Below are 19,157 nucleotides of genomic sequence, written 5' to 3'. Positions count from 1 at the left end.
CAATGAGAGCCTTCAGCCATGCCAAGAATTACTTGGGGGAAAAAACCTGCCAGCAGCCCTCCATTTTCCAGAGGGCAGACTTTTGTGCAGACTGGAAGCAAGGGGTGTGTGCGTGTGTGTGTGTGTGTGTGTGTGTGTGTGTGTGACTCTAGGGAAGTGGGCTTCATGCTTCATGATAGAAGCAAAGTCTAAGAATTATTGCAAGCTGGGAACAGAAACATATCAACAGTTACAAGACAAAAAATCGATACTTTGTAAGTAATACATGACAAATAAAAGAGAATACAGGTGGAACACATCCGCCCGCACGTGCACGCGCACACACACACACAAACACAAAACTAAAGGGAGGGGTATTATTAAATGTATTTGACAAAAAGAAGAGAAAAGCTCTCTATAGCCAGAAGACGGACAAAAAACGTATAAAAAGAAAATGGAGGGGAAGAGAGGAAAAAATGAAACAAGATGAAACCAGAGAGGGAGAAAAACCACAAGAGACTCTTAATCTCGGGAAACAAACTGAGGGTTGCTGGAATGGAGGGGGGTGGGGGGTTGCTGTAGCTGGGTAATGGACACTGGGGAGGGTATGTTTTGTGGGGGAAAAAATTACACATTAGTTTATTAAAAAAAAAAAGAAAGAAAAGAAAACAGAAAAGGAAGTAGAAGGAAATTAGGTCCAAAGGATGTTCCCATCATGACCCAGTCTCTGGATAGAGAAATAATCAATTCTCTCTGATAAACAACTAACATTCTCAAACTTCTCCAGGAGCCTCGTGGAAAGTATGTGCTGGAGAGAGTCTTAGATAAGAACAATTTATGTTTGGGGGTGCCTGGGTGGTTCAGTTCATTAAGTGTTTGCCTTCTGCTCCAGTTGTGATGCCAGGGTCCTGGGATCGAGCCCTTCATCAGGCTCCCAGCTCAGTGAGGAGTCTGCTTCCCCCTTTCGCTCTGCTCTCTCCCTCTCCCTCTCTCCCTTTCTCTGTAAAAATAAATAAAATCTCTGTAAAATAAATAAAATCTTAAAAGAGAGAGAGAGCTGTATGTTTGTTTTATATTTATCAAGCAAATGTCTTTATTTGCTCTAAGTCTTGGTTAAGGATTTGAATCAAGTTCTATGAGAACTTGTGAACATTGGTGTCACTAAACTGATACCAGGAGCATACCAGATGACTCACACAGAAAAAGGGAAATCAGATCTCAGAAAGAAAGTCTTCACATCCTGTGCCTTTTCTCAATGCTCTCGGGTTATTATCGTCATAGGTCACTGCTGAGGTACGGAGGCTCCTAGACCTAACCCGGTCCACATAGTTGGAACAGCTCAGCTTGGAATTAGAGTACAAGTTCTCTGCTCACTGCCCTCCAGGTTTAATGTATTTAAACTCACATTTTTCTCAGTTGCCAAAATATCTCCCAGAAAGACCACTCAAGTGCCATTGCTCCAGGCACTACCAGGGAGGGGGACAGTCCTCTGGTGGTGATCTGTGGGCACCAGTGACAGAACACAGCAAGTTCTCACCTCTGTGTTGTGTCAGCTTCCACTGAGGTCATTTTAACTCTGTAGCTGGTCCTTTCATCTATGTTCCCTGACAGGTCATTTACGTGGCAAGCCAGTGCCTCCTGTTAAAAACACGCACCCTAATTTTTCCAGTAAAACTATGCTGTGTGTTTTTAGTTTACAAAAATGAAAAGGGTAATGTAAAATTTCCAGACTAGTATTTCCCTAGGACACATTTACCTAACCTATTTTTTTTCCTGCTTGCCTCACTGTTTTTCCATTTACACTAATCCCTAAATGCCAGCAGTATTCTGGTGTATATCATTGTTCACCTGACACGTTCCCCTGGTGGGGACATGATGTTTGTGTGCACTTGAATGATTCCACTCTTGGTGTCTCCATCTGATTCTGCACATGTTAATGTCATATCTGTTACAATATCAGTCAAATTGTAAAAATAAATATTGCAGGCTTGAAGCTTCAAAAGTAATCATGGAGATACTTCTCTTATAACCTTTCAACTTTAAAAGCATTCATATATTTTTTAAAGATTTTATTTTATTTATTTATTTGACAGACAGAGGTCACAAGTAGGCAGAGAGAGAGGGAGAGGGGGAGAAGCAGGCTCCCCGCTGAGTGGAGAGCCCGATGCGGGACTTGATCCCAGGACTCTGAGATCATGACCTGAGCCGAAGGCAGTGGCTTAACCCACTGAGCCACCCAGGTGCCCAAAAGCATTCATATTTTTGTTGGCTGAAGTGAGTTTTACAAAGACAGAAGGTAGAACCAAGAGATACCAATTGTATTTAAAGGTTTTATCTATGTGCAGTTTCTCCCACTCCTACTTTTCTTTCTGCCTTTATTTTTATTTCTCTTCCGATGTTACTTGCAGTATATTGAAAATATATTATTTGCAGTGCATTGAGAAGGAAAAGTTGAAAACTATGTATGGTTTCATAAGATTGATTTTTTTTTCTTACCTAGGGTGGCATGAGTTGAATTTCTAACAGAGTTTCATTCCATATATTTATCATTTCTAGCCATTCATTCAGAAAAAAATATGGCTATATTTCTGATTTTAAAATGCATTATGAAGGTGCCTGGGTGTCTCAGTCAGTAGAGCATCCAACTCTTGGTTTCAGCTCAGGTCATGATCACAAGGTCATGAGATTGAGCCCCATGTCAGGCTCTGAGCTCAGTGTGGAGTCCGCTTGTCTTTTTCCCTCTGCTCCTCCCCTGTTTATGTGCTCTCTCTCTCTTTTTCTCTCTCTAAAATAAATAAATAAATAAATACAATCTTTTAAAAATGCACAATGGTTGTCCTCTTGAGCTGAGTGGAACTTTGGAAAGCACTCTTTCCACCAAACCACAACAGAAAACAACCTGAGGTTAAACCCACCATGTGTGTGTGGGAGGGGGGGATGGGTTCAGCATTCTTGGGCTGAGTTGTTCACAAACTCTGGCCCTGCACAGACGGCTCTAGATTATTTTGTGGGCACATGTCTTTACATAGCTTTGAGAGTCTGGATGTGGGGAGCACACAAAGGAAACGTTGAGAACGGTGACAAGTGGACCAGCTCAGCATGCATCCCATTTTTGAAAGGAAAGAGAATGGTAGAATGTATAGCGTTCAGTCTATAGTGTCTTTGTGGACAGAATCCTAGGTCACTTTGAATCAAATTCGAAATTTATTAAATTTAATGTGCCTGGCACAGAACACATGAAAATGATTGTACATTATAACAAATTACAAAAAACCTTTAAAAATTTACTTTCTCCTTGTGGAGAATAGATTTCTTACAATATTTTATCTGCTCACAGTGATTCCATGTTGAAATTATAGAAACTTAGCCTATTCTAGTGAGTAAGGGACAGGCAAGGCTAGGAAGAGAAGTAGGTAGGGGGTTGCTGATTAGGCTCATGCAGAAGTCTACCTAACTAGGTTCCCAGAAATCCCAGAAGTGAAGAAATGTTATAGACAAGATATTGACCAGAAAGAAGGGAACATAACAAATCCACTCTGTTTGTTCCAAATATAGACAGGATATTCTGACCATATTTAGACACCCACCATGTTTGTCTTACATGTTATTGACAAGATATTTACCAAGTTCCCTGGTCATTTTTCTATGAAAGACTGTCCATAAAACCCCTCAGGGGCAACCTATTTGAGAACCCTCTCCCTCTAGAGAGCTCCTTTTCTTCCCTTTGTGTTCTCCCCTTCACTTCATAAACTTTCACTTCACTTCCCCCTTTTGTCCTCGAGATTTATTCTTCAACTCTGTGAGACAAGAACCCTGCAACCCTGTCACACCAGGAAACCAAGAAGTTCAAAGAATATGAAGTCTTTTCAGTAAATCTACCACTAGTTTTACTTTCTTGTGATAACAACCTTGTTACTCTTGTACTTTGCGAGTAGGGTGGTGATGGTAAGCTCTCTCTTTGCCTTAGTTTGCATTTATCTAACTGAAATGATATTTATCTACTACATCTTCTAACTCTCTTTACACAGTCTGAATAAATGGACCAAGCATATCTCCCCTTCCTCCCTGCCTTCTTAGTACAGACCAGTTGGGCCACTTGCAGTTTCCAGCACCATTTCGCTTTTCCTTGTTGTAGGCTCTGAATCATGCTTCATGTCCGTTTCCAAGCAGAGATCTCACTGCATGAAAGTTCAAAGGAGAAGACACTTTAGGTCCCAGAGATCCTTTTGTGGGCTCTGTTAGGTCAAAACTATTCTTATAATAATACTAAGATATCGTTTCCTGTGAGTACTCTCATACCCTTCTAACCCAGCATGGCATTACTTAGTGGGTGCACCATGTGTGGTATCATAACAGCTTGAAGGCAGGAGCAAGTATGGCTATCCGACGATCTTCCATACAACCAAACATTAAAGAGATTGGAAAAGATATAAAACAATGTCATTCTCACTGTTTTTTACTTGGAAAAAATAGTTACTTTCTTAAAAATGTTAGTTATGTTTTATGTAATGGTTCACATGATTTTAAATAAGTGACTGAATCGATATTTTAAAATTTCTCAGTTCTATTCGTTATTACAAGACTTAAAGCCTATGTGCATTAAAGACTTTTTGGAGTCCTCAGCAACTTCAAATGTGTGGAAGTGAAACCCAGAGTTTGAGAAACGCTGTTCTGAGTTTCTTTTACACCCCTTTAGCCCTCCCTGTAAATAACCTTTGGGTGGCTGAGTCTTAATTATGAGGTGTACATCACATTTTTCTTTCCTATTTCATCCACAAACCCTGTCTCTGTCCCTGTACCCAGCCCAGACTCCCCAGGTGTGGGGACTGTACCCACAGAAGTAACAAACTCAACTGTGTCCTGGGGAAATAAGGAATGAAGAAAAAGAAGTTGTTTAATAAAAAGAGCACAGGATGTAGTCAGTCAGTGTGGGCTCTCATCCTCCTACCAGGAGATCATGTTAAGATTCCTTGTCTGTAAAATGAAAGAAATTCATTATTTTCAAAATGCATTCCACAGACCTTATGGTTCTGAAGAAGTGACGATGTTTCCAAGTGGGGAGACTGGCTGAGGAGACTTCCTCCTCTCCTGCCTCCTCCAAGACAGAGCCATTTCCAGACTGTTTTCCATAGCAGGATCTGGGATAAGACTTCAACGGAGAACAGAGATTTTGCACTAAAAATGTTTGGAAACCATTGGTCTCGATAGTCTCTGCAAGCCCTGGTAGCCATAACTTAACAGAAGAGCAGGGGCCTGCCATTAGAAAATGTGTCTACCTTGACTAAGACAATGCAATTTTGTTATTGGTTCGACACTTTGTAGTTGCGATCAGAGTGAATTTGAGATGGCAGCTGTGCACGGGTCCTAAGTGAGGAGGCTGTGGAGAGAACCTTCTTGTGCTCTGATGGTGATGTGTTGCTTTGACATATGAACACAGCCCTCCAACTGGAATATCATCCAGCGCTTGACTACACTCTCCTTAATGGCGCCACTAACTTCACAGAAGCAATTTTACTTTGATTCGATAGAACATGATTGAGTAGAAAATCCAGGAACAAGTCAGAGAAGCTTCTCTACTTCATTGGAGTTTATGGAACACATTTTCTTTGCTATTGAGGTGAGGAAGAAAAAAAAAAAAGAACTGTAAGATCTAAATAGTTTTGAAATGAAGGAAATTTTTAGAGCAATAGAAAATTAGAGCAATCAAATATTGCAATGGAATAGCCTTTTTTATTCTCTTTAGGAAGACTTTCTTATGTGTTATCTCAGTTTTCTTTTCCTCAATCAAATATTTAGACAAGATACTATCTGCATTGTCAATGTAAATCTTGAGGTGTAGAGATGTGGTTCAACTTGTGTGGGTTCGCTAGCAAGAGGCACAATAAAGGAGACAGAGCTACAGAGTGAGGATTTTGTCACATCTCCTGACTTCTTTGTTTTATGTTCCCGAGAATGGGTTTTCTCTGTATTACTAACTATACCAGTAATAGGGAGTGGTTTAGGAATATGTTTTCACAACATGAAGTATTTCCTGAAGGAGCCAAGCAGTTGGGCAGAGAGAGCACTTGTTTTCATCTCTGCCCAACATCCATCCCCAAATCTAGCTCCTTCTTCTCTTGTCAATAAGCATCTTATACATTCTAGGTGGCACAGTTGCAAATAAGCTGTCATTGCCATTTTCACAAGAGAAAGTTTGTGCTTTTTCACTTCCATCTCATTTAAATGTACTTTGAAAAACTCTAGCACTTGCAAATGCTTATAGTTTAAAAAAAAGTGAAGAAATGCACGAGTCTACTGTTTAGGGTTCCATCTCATTGTCCAGGAGACATTCCTCACTGATTCCAAGTCCAGATAAAACAGTGTTTGGATTCAGTTCCTCTGGAATTTGAAAAGCCAAAGTTGGTGGCATCACAATTCCGGACTTCAAGCTCTATTACAAAGCTGTCATCATCAAGACAGCATGGTACTGGCACAAAAACAGACACATAGATCAGTGGAACAGAATAGAGAGCCCAGAAATCGACCCTCAACTCTATGGCCAACTCATCTTCGACAAAGCAGGAAAGAATGTCCAATGGAAAAAAGACAGCCTCTTCAATAAATGGTGCTGGGAAAATTGGACAGCCACATGCAGAAAAATGAAATTGGACCACTTCCTTACACCACACACGAAAATAGTCTCCAAATGGATGAAGGACCTCAATGTGAGAAAGGAATCCATCAAAATCCTTGAGGAGAATGCAGGCAGCAACCTCTTCGACCTCAGCCGCAGCAACATCTTCCTAGGAACAACGGCAAAGGCAAGGGAAGCAAGGGCAAAAATGAACTATTGGGATTTCATCAAGATCAAAAGCTTTTGCACAGCAAAGGAAACAGTTAACAAAACCAAAAGACAGCTGACAGAATGGGAGAAGATATTTGCAAACGACATATCAGATAAAGGGCTAGTATCCAAAATCTATAAGGAACTTAGCAAACTCAACACCCAAAGAACAAACAATCCAATCAAGAAATGGGCAGAGGACATGAACAGACATTTCTGCAAAGAAGACATCCAGATGGCCAACAGACACATGAAAAAGTGCTCCACGTCACTCGGCATCAGGGAAATACAAATCAAAACCACAATGAGATATCACCTCACACCAGTCAGAATGGTTAAAATTAACAAGTCAGGAAATGACAGATGCTGGAGAGGATGTGGAGAAAGGGGAACCCTCCTCCACTGTTGGTGGGAATGCAAGCTGGTCCAACCACTCTGGAAAACAGCATGGAGGTTCCTCAAAATGTTGAAAATAGAACTACCCTATGACCCAGCAATTGCACTACTGGGTATTTACCCTAAAGATACAAACATAGTGATCCGAAGGGGCACGTGTACCCGAATGTTTATAGCAGCAATGTCTACAATAGCCAGACTATGGAAAGAACCTAGATGTCCATCAACAGATGAATGGATAAAGAAGATGTGGTATATATACACAATGGAATACTATGCAGCCATCAAAAGAAATGAAATCTTGCCATTTGCGACGACGTGGATGGAACTAGAGCGTATCATGTTTAGTGAAATAAGTCAATCGGAGAAAGACAACTATCATATGATCTCCCTGATATGAGGACATGGAGAAGCAACATGAAAAGTTGCTGTTTAAACTCCTATTCTCTGAGTCGTCTAAAAAACAGCAGCACTTTTGTTAAAAGCAAAATCACAAGATTTAAAAATCTTTAATGGAAAACAGTTTGCAAGTGAAGTTGAGATTTTTCTCATCAGTCATAGTTGTGTCACTTTCAAGATGTGTTTTTCAATATAGCTTTCCATCAATTTATGACATTCTCTCGTTTGATTTTCCTCTCATGTAATGAGCACTCAATATTTCACTTGGATCATGAAAAAAAAAACTTGAAGGACAAATGGCATTATAAAATTCAGAGTCTACACCATTCGCTGTTCCACAGAAACTGAATGGGTTAGTCATTTTCTGCAATTGTTAATGACCTTAATATGATCACTTGATGAAAGTCATGTTATCTAGTCAGTGATTTTTTTTTTTTTTTTTTTTGGTTCTCCTGGGAGTTCTTTGTGTGTGTGTGTGTGTGTGTATTGTTATTTCTCTGGACCAGTTCTAGGGTGAACTAAATAAGTTAATTTATGTCTGCTATTTCAGCTCTAAGTTACATATAATTCATTTTTGTGTGCTTATCTGGGAACAATCCATTATTGACTTAGTTTGGAGTAGACATAATGTACCAATCTTAGTCATCAGAAATATGTCCTACTTAGAGAAATTTTCCACTCACTTTAATTCTCAAATGCACAGATCACTTTTAAAAAGTCCTTATCTACCAACAACAGAGAGGAGTGGTTTCACACTCTAAGAATTCATCATAAGTCACTGGAGAATTTGACATATCCTTATACTTCTAACTTATCTGCCTGAAGTAAATTTCAGCACAAACCCTTAAATGATTAAATGAAATTCACCCAACCATTTACTTTGCATAGTTTGAAGATGGTTATATTTTGGGAAGAAGAAATACGGCCTCAATGGCTGATCTGACACAAAATAAAACAACCAACTTTAAGTTTGTCAAAAGCTTACAGGCCTTTGGATTTAGCATGATGAATTATTGCTCTCCTGTTCCAACTTCATCTCAATTTCTTACTTTTACTTTCTCCTTTCAACTCTCCTCCCTTACTACAAAGCCTCTACTTTCCTTTAGTCAGTTTGCTTCTGTATGTCATGTATACCATTTCTGTCGGAGACCTCAGACTTCTTGGAACAGGGCATTCCACACTGCTCTTCTTCCTCATTGTTGTAAGAAAATGGAATCTAAGAATGAAAAGTTGAAGTTTATCTAACAAAATATTCCATCATTTGAAAAGGTTGTCAGTACTGTAGCAGAAGAACTTTGTAACTCTTGGGTGGGTGTGGGGGAAGCCAGATAAGTATCTCTTGCTCTACAGAAGAGAGTTATAAGTAAGTCTTCTGATTTCCTTGTGCCTTAGTTTGCAAGGGCTACCATAACAAAATACCACAGACTGGCTGGTTTAAACAACAGAAATTTATTTTCTTACTGTTCTAGAAGCTAGAAGTCTGAGATTGAGATGTCAGGAGGTTTGATTTCTTTGGAGGATTTTTTCCTTGGCTTGAAGATGATCTTCCTCTCACTGTGTTCTTACATGGTCTCTCCTCTGGGTGTGTGCACCCGTAATATTTCTCTCTGTGTGTCTAAATTTCATCTTCTTCTAGGTCATGTTGTATTAAGGTCTACCTTAACAGCCTCTTTTTAACTTAATCACTTCTTTAAAGGCCCTGTCTCTAAACAAAGCTAGGTACTAGGGGTAGGGTTTCAACATGTAAATTGGGGGGTAACACAATTCAGGCTGCTAACACCTGTGTTTTGGTAGAACCTCCTTCAAGTAGCTATGACAGATCTGTTGTAACAAGATCTGTTTTTCTCCTCATAGAAACATTAAAATGTCCATTAGCTTTTTCATTATATCTGTGATAAGAATGGCATTATCATTGGAATAGAGCTATTCTCTTTGGCCTAGGATGGGTTAACATCCTTAAGTATTCTAGAGGGTCCTGCAGGTGCAGAGTTACTGTTCTGATTTATTTTTATTTACTTGAAATAATACACTCTAATTTTGGAAAGGAGTGTACTCAGCAGGGAGGACGGCTAAAGGTCAGATAGTGATGACTTATTAATCTTCTAGCTTTGCAACTCACCAGTTTATAAGCTTCTATATTTGTAAAGTCAGATCCACACTTAACCAGAAGGAGAAGTCAGATTAGAAGCAGCTATCGGCTAGGTTTGATTGCGTATTATTCTCTATTATTTAGGGCCTTCCAGAGAACTGGAACCAATAGAGAATCTAGGTATCCATGGATCTATCGATCATCTATCTGTATTTATTTTAAGGAATTGGCTCACATGATCATCAGGCTGGTCAGTCTAAAAATCTGCAGGGCATGCTAGGAGGCTGGAGATCCAGAGAAAAGTTGACATTGCAGTCTTGAATCCAAAGGCAGTCTAAGAATTCCTGGCCTTTCTGGGGACCTCGGTCTTTTCTCCTAAAACCTTCAACTGTTGGGAATGGGCCCACGCACATTATGGAGGATAAGCTGCCTTACTTAAACTCTGCTGAATTAAATGTTAATTGCATCTAAAAAAAAACTCCTTCACCGCCAACACCTTGATTGGTGATTAAACAAACAACTGTGTACCATAGCCTCGCCAAGTCGACACATAAAATTAACCATCCCAGGTGGCTTCTAAAACAGTGATGACAACTGCTTGTGGACACTATGTCCAAGAACATGGCTTATGTTCTTGCTGTAAGTTAACTGCTGTCGGGCACCTAATGAAGGTAGTGATGTCAACTGATGTGTGACACGGCCATCTTTACGTGGAAAGGATCAGTGCTGTTTATCGTCTCTTCCCATGCACAGCTACGTAATGCATGCAGGAAGGCCACCCTAAGAATGAGTATGCTTGTGAACCTTCAGTTTCTGTTGCACAGAACCATACCACACGGCTCTCACTGTAGTTAGGCTTCCTGAATTCCCTGAACGTCACCAAGGACATGATTTCCACCCCACAATTTTACAGCAGGGCTCCCTATTTTGGAGGTAGAGGGCTTCTGAAACCTTTCTTCAAGTGAAATTTGGAGACATAAACAAAACAAACAATGAAATGGAACAATAACAACACTCAGGGACAAGTGGTTTTCCTTCCCACCGGCCCCCACCAAATTTTCTGTGATAACTTGAAAGAGCGATTGCAAGTCCCCTGCTCTCTATTAAGCCCTTTATTGTTTCAGCCATCATGTGTGACCTCATTGGTCTGAACTTACATTTCTGCTCTTCACCAAACCCAAGTGCAAGTTTTCTCAGGCCCTCGCATACGGTATGGTGTTGGTGAACGAGACTCTTACTTGGGGGGTGAGTCTACCCAGTGGATAGCCTCTGTCTAGATCTTCTCCCTCTGACTTAAGGGGAGAAAGAGTTCCAGGAAGATGCAATGAGAAGAAAAATGACAGACAAGACAGAAGTGCAGGAGGTCACAAAACAGAATTACTGCTCGGTGAGGGACATCCGTATTAGTAACAATGAGTCAAATCCGCTTAATTTATATTTGCTAGCCTCACTTTAAGAGAGCGGAGGAGTAGTTTAGTCACTATTTTAGAGAAGTACTTGGAAAGTATTTCAGAAATTCTTTAGAAGACTATTTTAGAAATCTTCCAAATAGATTGATTATCATTGTTTTGCAAAAGTTTTGGCACACATATGGGAGAACTTCATTTATATAAAAATCTAAGACTCCTGATTCTATAATCATGTGTTTGGATGACTATTTTACAATAATCCATGAAAGTGTGTTGTTTTTTTCAGTTCAGTTCAACTTCAGAATTTGAAACACTGTATGTGGTACTTGCATTTGAGGACGATCTTTCACTCTAGATACAGAAAAACAAAAATAGTTAAATGGGATATCCTGTTGTTAAAAAAATGAAAACACCAACAACAATAACCGGAATTACAGTTACAAATGCCTCTGTGTCAGACACTGATCTAAGCAGTTTCTCGTAAGAAATGGTTTACCCTCCTCTGAGGCAGGGAACCTTCTGCCCATTTGCAGCTAAGGAAGCAATGATCTAAGAAGTTCAGGAACTTAAGACTACGCTGCTAATACCTGGAGAGACAACATTAACATGCAGGGAGTCTGGCAGCAAACTCCACTGTCACGGGCTCTGGGCCCTGGAGTGAGCGGCATCCAGAATTTCCCCAGAAAAGCCACGTCTACACAGTGGGTCTTCATCACTGAGGGAGTGAGGAGGGTGGATGGGTAGTAGGATGACAGGAAGCACCTCACAATCAGAAAAAGCCAAAAACCCCAGAAGAGAGAGGTGGAATGGAGGGATGACAAGGACTCCCAGACAGGGCTGACAGTGTCTCAGGGGGAGTTATAGTAATGAGAGAGAGAAACATGGATGCCATCGTGAGTTGATGGAGAATCTCGAGTTGAGAAACATGGATGCCTTCATCTGTGGATGGAGAATCTCAAGTTGAGGCCAAGTTTGCCTCCTGATGCGAAAGGACTAACCGAAACCCACTAGAGGCTCATGACTGTGCAAAGTGCATACAGGTATACTCTGAAGACATTGTGGGCTTGGTTCCAGACCCCTGCAATAAAGCAAATACTACTGTAAAGTGAGTTGAACGAAGTTTTTGGTTTCCCAGTGCATATAAAAGCTACATTTACACTCTACAGCCGTCTATTAAGTGTACAACAGTATTATGTCTAAAAGAAATGTGTATGCCTTAATTGAAAAATCCTTTATTGAGAAAAAAATGCTAGCCATCATCTGAGCTTTCAGATGAACTGTAATCACTGATTACAGACCACTGTAAGAAACATAATAATAATGATGAAAACATTTGAAGTATTGTGAGAATTGCCAGAATGGGACCCAGAGACATGACGTGAGCGAACGCTTTTGGAAAAAAGGAGCTGATAGACTTGCTGGATGCGGGCTTGCCTTCATGTCAAAAATGCGGTGTCTGAAAAAAATAAATAAAATGGGAAAAAAAAATGCGGTGTCTGGGAAGCACCATAAGATGGGCACAACCAAACAAGTTATGCTTGTAACAGAAATGTGTTTGGGTAACCTGGTGTCATAGAGTGGGGGAGAAGCTGATTCTAGGAAAGATCTGAATTGCCTCAGTGCTGTTTGCTCTGAGAACACAGGTTAAGGTTTGCACAAAATTTCTCATCACCTGTGAAGGTTACATTTCCTACACTATATGCCAGGGGCCCCCAAAGGACCTCAAGGAACTCACAGGGTCACAGCAGGATATTTTAAATCTTTGAGGGAAACAGCAATACATAATGTCTTTCAGACACAGGCAAATGATTAGCTTAGGGACATTCACGGTTTCGACATTAAATTGGGCTACATTCCTTTTAATGATGCTATATTTTTGAGAAGCTGGGTTTTTCAAAATTGCTGTGATAAAAAGCAAGTAGCAATACAGAAATCAATATGAAAGGAAATAAAAGGCGGCCATGTCGGATCTGACAGCGGGGGGTCTCGGAAGGTGTGCCTTGCCCTGGAGACACGTACATTTAACCCATTAGTATATCTAGTAGTGATTATCTAAACATGAAATCAAATAAAATTTTTCCCCAGTTTGTTTGGATTGAACTAGTTAAAAAAATTAGGTAATTCATTTGTTCTTGCTGATGCCATGAAAAAATTTCACCAAAGGGATCATGAACTGAAAAAGTTTGCAAACGTCTGTTCTAGGGATTATGCCTGTGTTGGGGACTCTACCAGTTAAACATGGCCTTCAAATGTTCTAAATCTGTCATTTTCCCACAGGTAATTGTGTGCAAAGGAAATTTGGAGGGGGGCAGAGAGAGTTTCATATTTATTTTGACTGTGTTATAATTATTTTGTTTTTGTTTTTGTTTTTAAAGGACTATCTAATTTTAGAAGGCATAACCATATTTAGTCTAACCTCAAAATCTCCTGCCTCTTCCTTCCTGGTTTTCCCCACCTTGGTAAGATGGGATTGCCATCCAATCAGAAAACGAAGCATCATCTTTTATTCTCTCCTTTCTACTCCCTTCCACAGAGAAGCTCTCACTGGGTCTTGTTGCTTCTGCCTTCAACACAGAGCTCCTGTCCATCCATCTCTCTCTGGCCTCGCTGCCACTCCTTTCCCCAAACCACCTTCTTTCCTCCTCTAGCCCGTGACGTCTGTAACAGCCTCCCACAGGTCCTTCTGCCTCCACCCTTCCCCTTTTTCTATTCTCAGCAAAACAGCCTCGATAATCTTTTGAAAATATAAAGGTTATCAGCTTATTCCCTTACTTAAAACCTTCAGTAACTTTTCATTTCACTTTATTAAAAAAAAAAAATCAAAGCTACTTGCAATGACTTAAGCTAGTCCTACATTTGTCTGCCCTCCGCCTCCCTGACCTCATCCCCACATGGCGCCCTTGGACTCCACACTCCAGCACATTGTCTTCTTTCAGTTTCGCTAAGACTCTGAACTCTCCTCCCACTCGATGTTTTAATGCTTCTATCTTGGACTCTCCCAACCATTGCCACCACTATGACCAACTCCTTTCATCCTTTGCGTAACAACTTAGCTGTGACTTCTTTGGTGAAATCTTCTCTGACCACAATGCCTTCAGCAAAATCCCTCCACACAATCGAAGGTAGAATCTTTTTCCTGGCCTGAACTGATCATAGTTTTTACTTCTAGTTGCCCATTTACTTTTTTCTTGCCTGACTGCCCCCACTAAACTAACTGTAGGGTTTACTTGGGTAGGCTACTGGTCTTTGTACTAACCAGCATACACCTAACACTTAGCTGTGTCTCTGGTATTCAGTAGGCATTCCATAATAACTAGGAAATAAATGAAGGCATGAATGGGAAGTTGCTCTCCACTCCACCCGACACGTGGGTTGGGAAGTGGTGGTGGTCTGCGTGATCGGTCCCATTCTGCTGTCCATCACATCCAACCTGGTCTCTTTACCCTGGGCCCTACCATCACCTGCAGAATGAAAAATGACTCCTTAGGGTTCAAACCTGAAGGCAAATTTAGAGACACAAACAAGGCAGCAGAGTCCCTTTTCTCCTGAATAACTCTTCAAATCCCTAACTTTGTGAGTACAAATAGAAATTTCAGATTGTTTTCTTTGGAACACTTTTCCCACCCTAAGAACTTGACTATTTTAATATTTCTAAGAGCTTTCTTGAGCAATGATTTCCTTTGTGCTGAAAGTCTATCCTGGTTTTGTTTTGTTTTTTAATAGGAGCCCCAAAATGGATGTTCATAGGAATGATGTAGAAGCAAGATTTCTTGTGATACCTGCTATATATAGCATGGGAAATGTTACTGAACAATTATTTTGGTTTTCTGAAAAAGAACATTATCTCCAATTTTTTACTCTATTAAAAATGTCATTATGATTCCTGGGGTGGGGGTGGACTTTGTTTGGTGCCTGAAAATGATGGGAAATTTGGGCAAAGTCACACAAGAACTGGCAGAAGGAGATTTTGAAAGAAGAGGCATTTGCATTATGTGTATTCAAGATCTTTTATTCGTTTTAGTATTTTAGTTTTAGTAAAGCATGTATGTATATCATCATTAATTTAGCATTTTATAAATATATAAGCATTTGTTTCCTAAATACCAGGATTAAGTGTCTAAAGTAAACACCAAAGAGAAAAAAAATACCTCCTCTAATAACTGGTTTCACCCATTGGGAGTTTACATTCCAAGTGAGAAGGGTAGACATGTCTAGGTACAACTGTACTATGACATCATTTGCAATAAAACTTATAGTTACAGAACTGATTGTAAGTACTATAGAAATGTGGGGAAAGAAAGGGTTTCTTTGAATTCGCCCCCCTGCCCAGTTTTATTGAGGTGTAATTAACAAAAATTGTGAGTATTTAAGGTTTACAACATGGTGTTTTGGTATGCATGTACATTGTGAAATGATGGCCACAACTGAGTTAATTAACACATCTATCCCCTCACATAATTACCTTTTTTTTTTATGAGAATACTTAAGACCAACCCTCTTTGCAAATACAGTGTTATTGGCAGTCACCATGATGTCCATTCGATCTCTAGAACTTATTCATCTTATAACTGAAGGCTTGTACAAGTTGACCAACATCTTCTCATTCTCTACCTGCCAGGCTCTGGCAACCATCATTCCACTCTGCTTCTGTAAGTCTGTCATTTTTAGGGCCCAGATATAAGTGAGATCATGAAGAATTTATCTTTCTGTGATAGGTTTATTTCCCTTGGCGTGATGCATTTCTGGTTCATCCATGTTGTCACAAACAGAGGATTTCTTTCTTTTTCACGGCTGAATAATATACTATTGTATGTAACTACCATATTTTCTTTATGCCTTCATCCCTCCCTCGACATAAGTTGTTTCTATATTTTTTTGCATTCTAAATTCCTGAGAATGCTATGGAAAAGAGGGGTGTTTGCTGGTGCTGAAAGGGGAGATTTCTTTATAAGTAGAATTTTTAAGAATATCCTATAAAGAAGAAATTGACAAGAAAATAGCTATCTTGGGAAAGTATGCGCAATGGGTGAAGAGAGACAGCAAATGTCAGAGGTCTCTGTTTATGACCCAAGCTGAAGGATGGTCCAAAGAATGAGCAATGATCTGCAATGGACATCTACCTCAAGCATTGGGGTCTGTTCCTTTAGAGCAAAACATATCCTAGAAGCTAAGGTCCTCTCATCTTGCTCACCCTTGCTTAGCAGAACAGCACCGGGCCCTTCCCTCACACTCTTATTTTCTGCTTCGATAAAACAAAACAAAAAGGAAGAAATTGAGTATATAGATAGATGCATCACTGATATCTTTCTAGAATGGAAACTTTGTTGGAAAGACACTGGTGTTCTTCCTTCTGACTCTTGCCTAAGACTGTGGCCTGGTCCAGGTTGCTCTGTGATGATTAAAGTGCAGGGAAAAGAATGTCCCTAAGCAGATAAGGAGAGTTTCAGTGACAGAGTATCTACCAAGTGTTTACCTTAGCAGCATTTACCAGAAGAATCCTGGATCCGTATCTCTCCGTGGGAGCTTCCACTTATCCTCTTAGAAGATTGTTCTGATTAGGGAAAATTGTTTCAGAGGAAGGGATGAATTCAGGTGAAGCTGGTGACAGGACTCAAGACTGCTGACTCCAACTTTTACTTTAGGCACGGGGTAATTTTGTCTTCTATTTTACTTAAAATATTTTAGATTTAGTAGAAAGCCGGGGGTTTAGCATTTTATAAAGATCATTCAAAACGCAAAATAGACTCTGCAAAATAAAGAATGGCAAATAGCGCTGGGTTTGTATCTTCAGCGTTCAGTTGGAGGATTCGATTTAATCTACAGAAATGCAATTAAAACGTAAGTGTTTGCACCCAGTTTAAGTTAATAGGCAATAGATGTTACTATGTAGAAGGGACCATAAAAATAGCCTGGAAGATTTGAAGTTTGGTGCCTGGTCTCTGCCGTCACTGGGAAAAGGAGACATAATCACAGGAAATACAAAATATATAAGGCAGAATGTAAGCGGCAAGTGATTCAGCAATTTAAATTTAAAGACCAAAAGCCTCATTTTAATTGCAAATTGCATAATTGCATTTTCATGTTTCATCTCAATAAATGAGATGAATTTCTCTCCAGATTGTTCTTTTCTTGGAAAGGCGACTTGGCCTGCAGAGTCCACATTGAAAGCCGAGTCCAGCGCCCCCACAAAGGCACCGGTGCTCTGAGGCCACGCAACCCCACTGACACCCTCCAGGTTGGGTAGACTGAAAAGCTTTGCCTGAAAGAGAATAGTGGAATATGCCATTCTTCTGGATGTCTGAATTCTGAGCTGACAAGATTTCCTTTTCTTTGGCACCACAAAAACAAATTTTCATGTTTCCCCAGTAAACAAACAAGAGAATTAATTTGGAGGCAATTCCATACTGGTATTTAAAATCAAGCTTGGATTTTTAAAGTATTTGGAGACAAGGAGGAGCTATGCTCAAAAGGATGCTTCAGAGACTCGGAATCTCGGGGTAGATTTTGTAGAGTGAAGAAGATATGGTGAATTTTCATTACCTGACACACAATCAGTATTGGCTTTGGGAATTTTCTCTGATAAGCAAGAAAGCGAAACTGAGCAAAGTTCGTCCTATGCTCAAGTGCTTATATTAGATTAAAATTTTCTGGGTCAACTATATAGCTATTCTTTTAAATATTGGGAGGCAAATTTATGTCAGCGGGAGCCTAAGTTCAGCTCACTGCTGGGATCCAGAAATGCTCAGGAATGTCTGATAAGTTGATCAGAAAAGTAGCACACATATACGCCTTCACATTCTTTGATTCACACAGGTTAAGTATTTGCCTCAAAAACTAGGAAGAGGAGAAGTGGGACGAGTACCTCGGTGTCTGACTAGGAGCCCCACAGCACACCCATTGGATATCTGCTCAGTCCCCGGGCCATTTCTCCCTTCATGAGATCCCCACCCGAGACTCCTCTTTCCTAGAGGCTGAGGCATTGCAGACATATTTGTATCATTTAATCCTAGCCATGGCTGACTGGACCTGAAGTAGACATTCTACTCAAGATAGGTCATTCTGATTTTCTTTCACGAGATCCTGGAATTGAAATTCCAAGATGTGCAAGAAGTCTCTCCATTGGGCTGAATCATATAAACCACTGAACTGGAGTCACAGCCATATAATCTGCCGTGTGAAGGGAGAGCAGAAAAAGCTGGTTGGCAGAGGGAGAAGGAAGAGTAAAATAGATACACCGGGAAGTTGACATTTTAAGTTCTGTGCCGGTTCTCAGTGACAAAAGGGTGACCCCAAGAGAAGGCATTCTCTCTCTCTCTCTCTTTTTTAAAGGTTTTATTTATTTTTTTGACACAGACAGAGAGACAGTGAGAGAGGGAATACAAGGAGGGGGAGTGGGAGAGGGAGAAGCAGACTTCCCGCTGAGTAAGGAGCCTGACGCAGGTCTCGATTCCAGGAATCATGACCCCAGCTGAAGGCAGCCGCTTAACGACGGAGCCACCCTGGTGCCCCAAGAAAGGCGTTCTTATACTGAATCCAGAACTAGCCCCGGCAGAGACATGCGTAGTCTCACGGAGGGCATAGGGAGCAGTGGCAGTATAAGGACCTTTGGAATTTAGTCAGAGGATCAGGTGAGTAGCGGAAAGGAAAATAGTGCAAAAGCAAAGAATAAAGCACAATGGTGCTTGTTATTGTTTTAATCCCAGATGGACCTGGATCCTTGAAAAAGAAGTGTGACTAGGTAGCTTTGGCTAAATCAATTATTTTCTCAGGATCTCATTTATAAAATGAGGCATTTGGACACAATGATGCATGTGGTGTTTTGGGTCTGAAACTTGTAATTATGTGAAACTATGAATATCTTATGGTTGTTCTCCTCCTTCTTCAAAAACATCCATAAAAAATGTTTTGTGGTAGTTAGTTCATTTATTTTGTTTTTTCCCTATTTATTTATTTATTTATTTATTATCTGTATGTGTTTTATTATACATCAGTGTTTGTCACAGTCTTTCTTATATGCTGAAGGGCAAATGGCAATTTTCTTAAGACAGGGTTTCAAAACAAT

This window comes from Meles meles, chromosome 3 (genome assembly GCF_922984935.1).
Source record: "Meles meles chromosome 3, mMelMel3.1 paternal haplotype, whole genome shotgun sequence".
Taxonomy (NCBI): domain Eukaryota; kingdom Metazoa; phylum Chordata; class Mammalia; order Carnivora; family Mustelidae; genus Meles; species Meles meles.
This window is presented reverse-complemented; position numbering follows the sequence as displayed.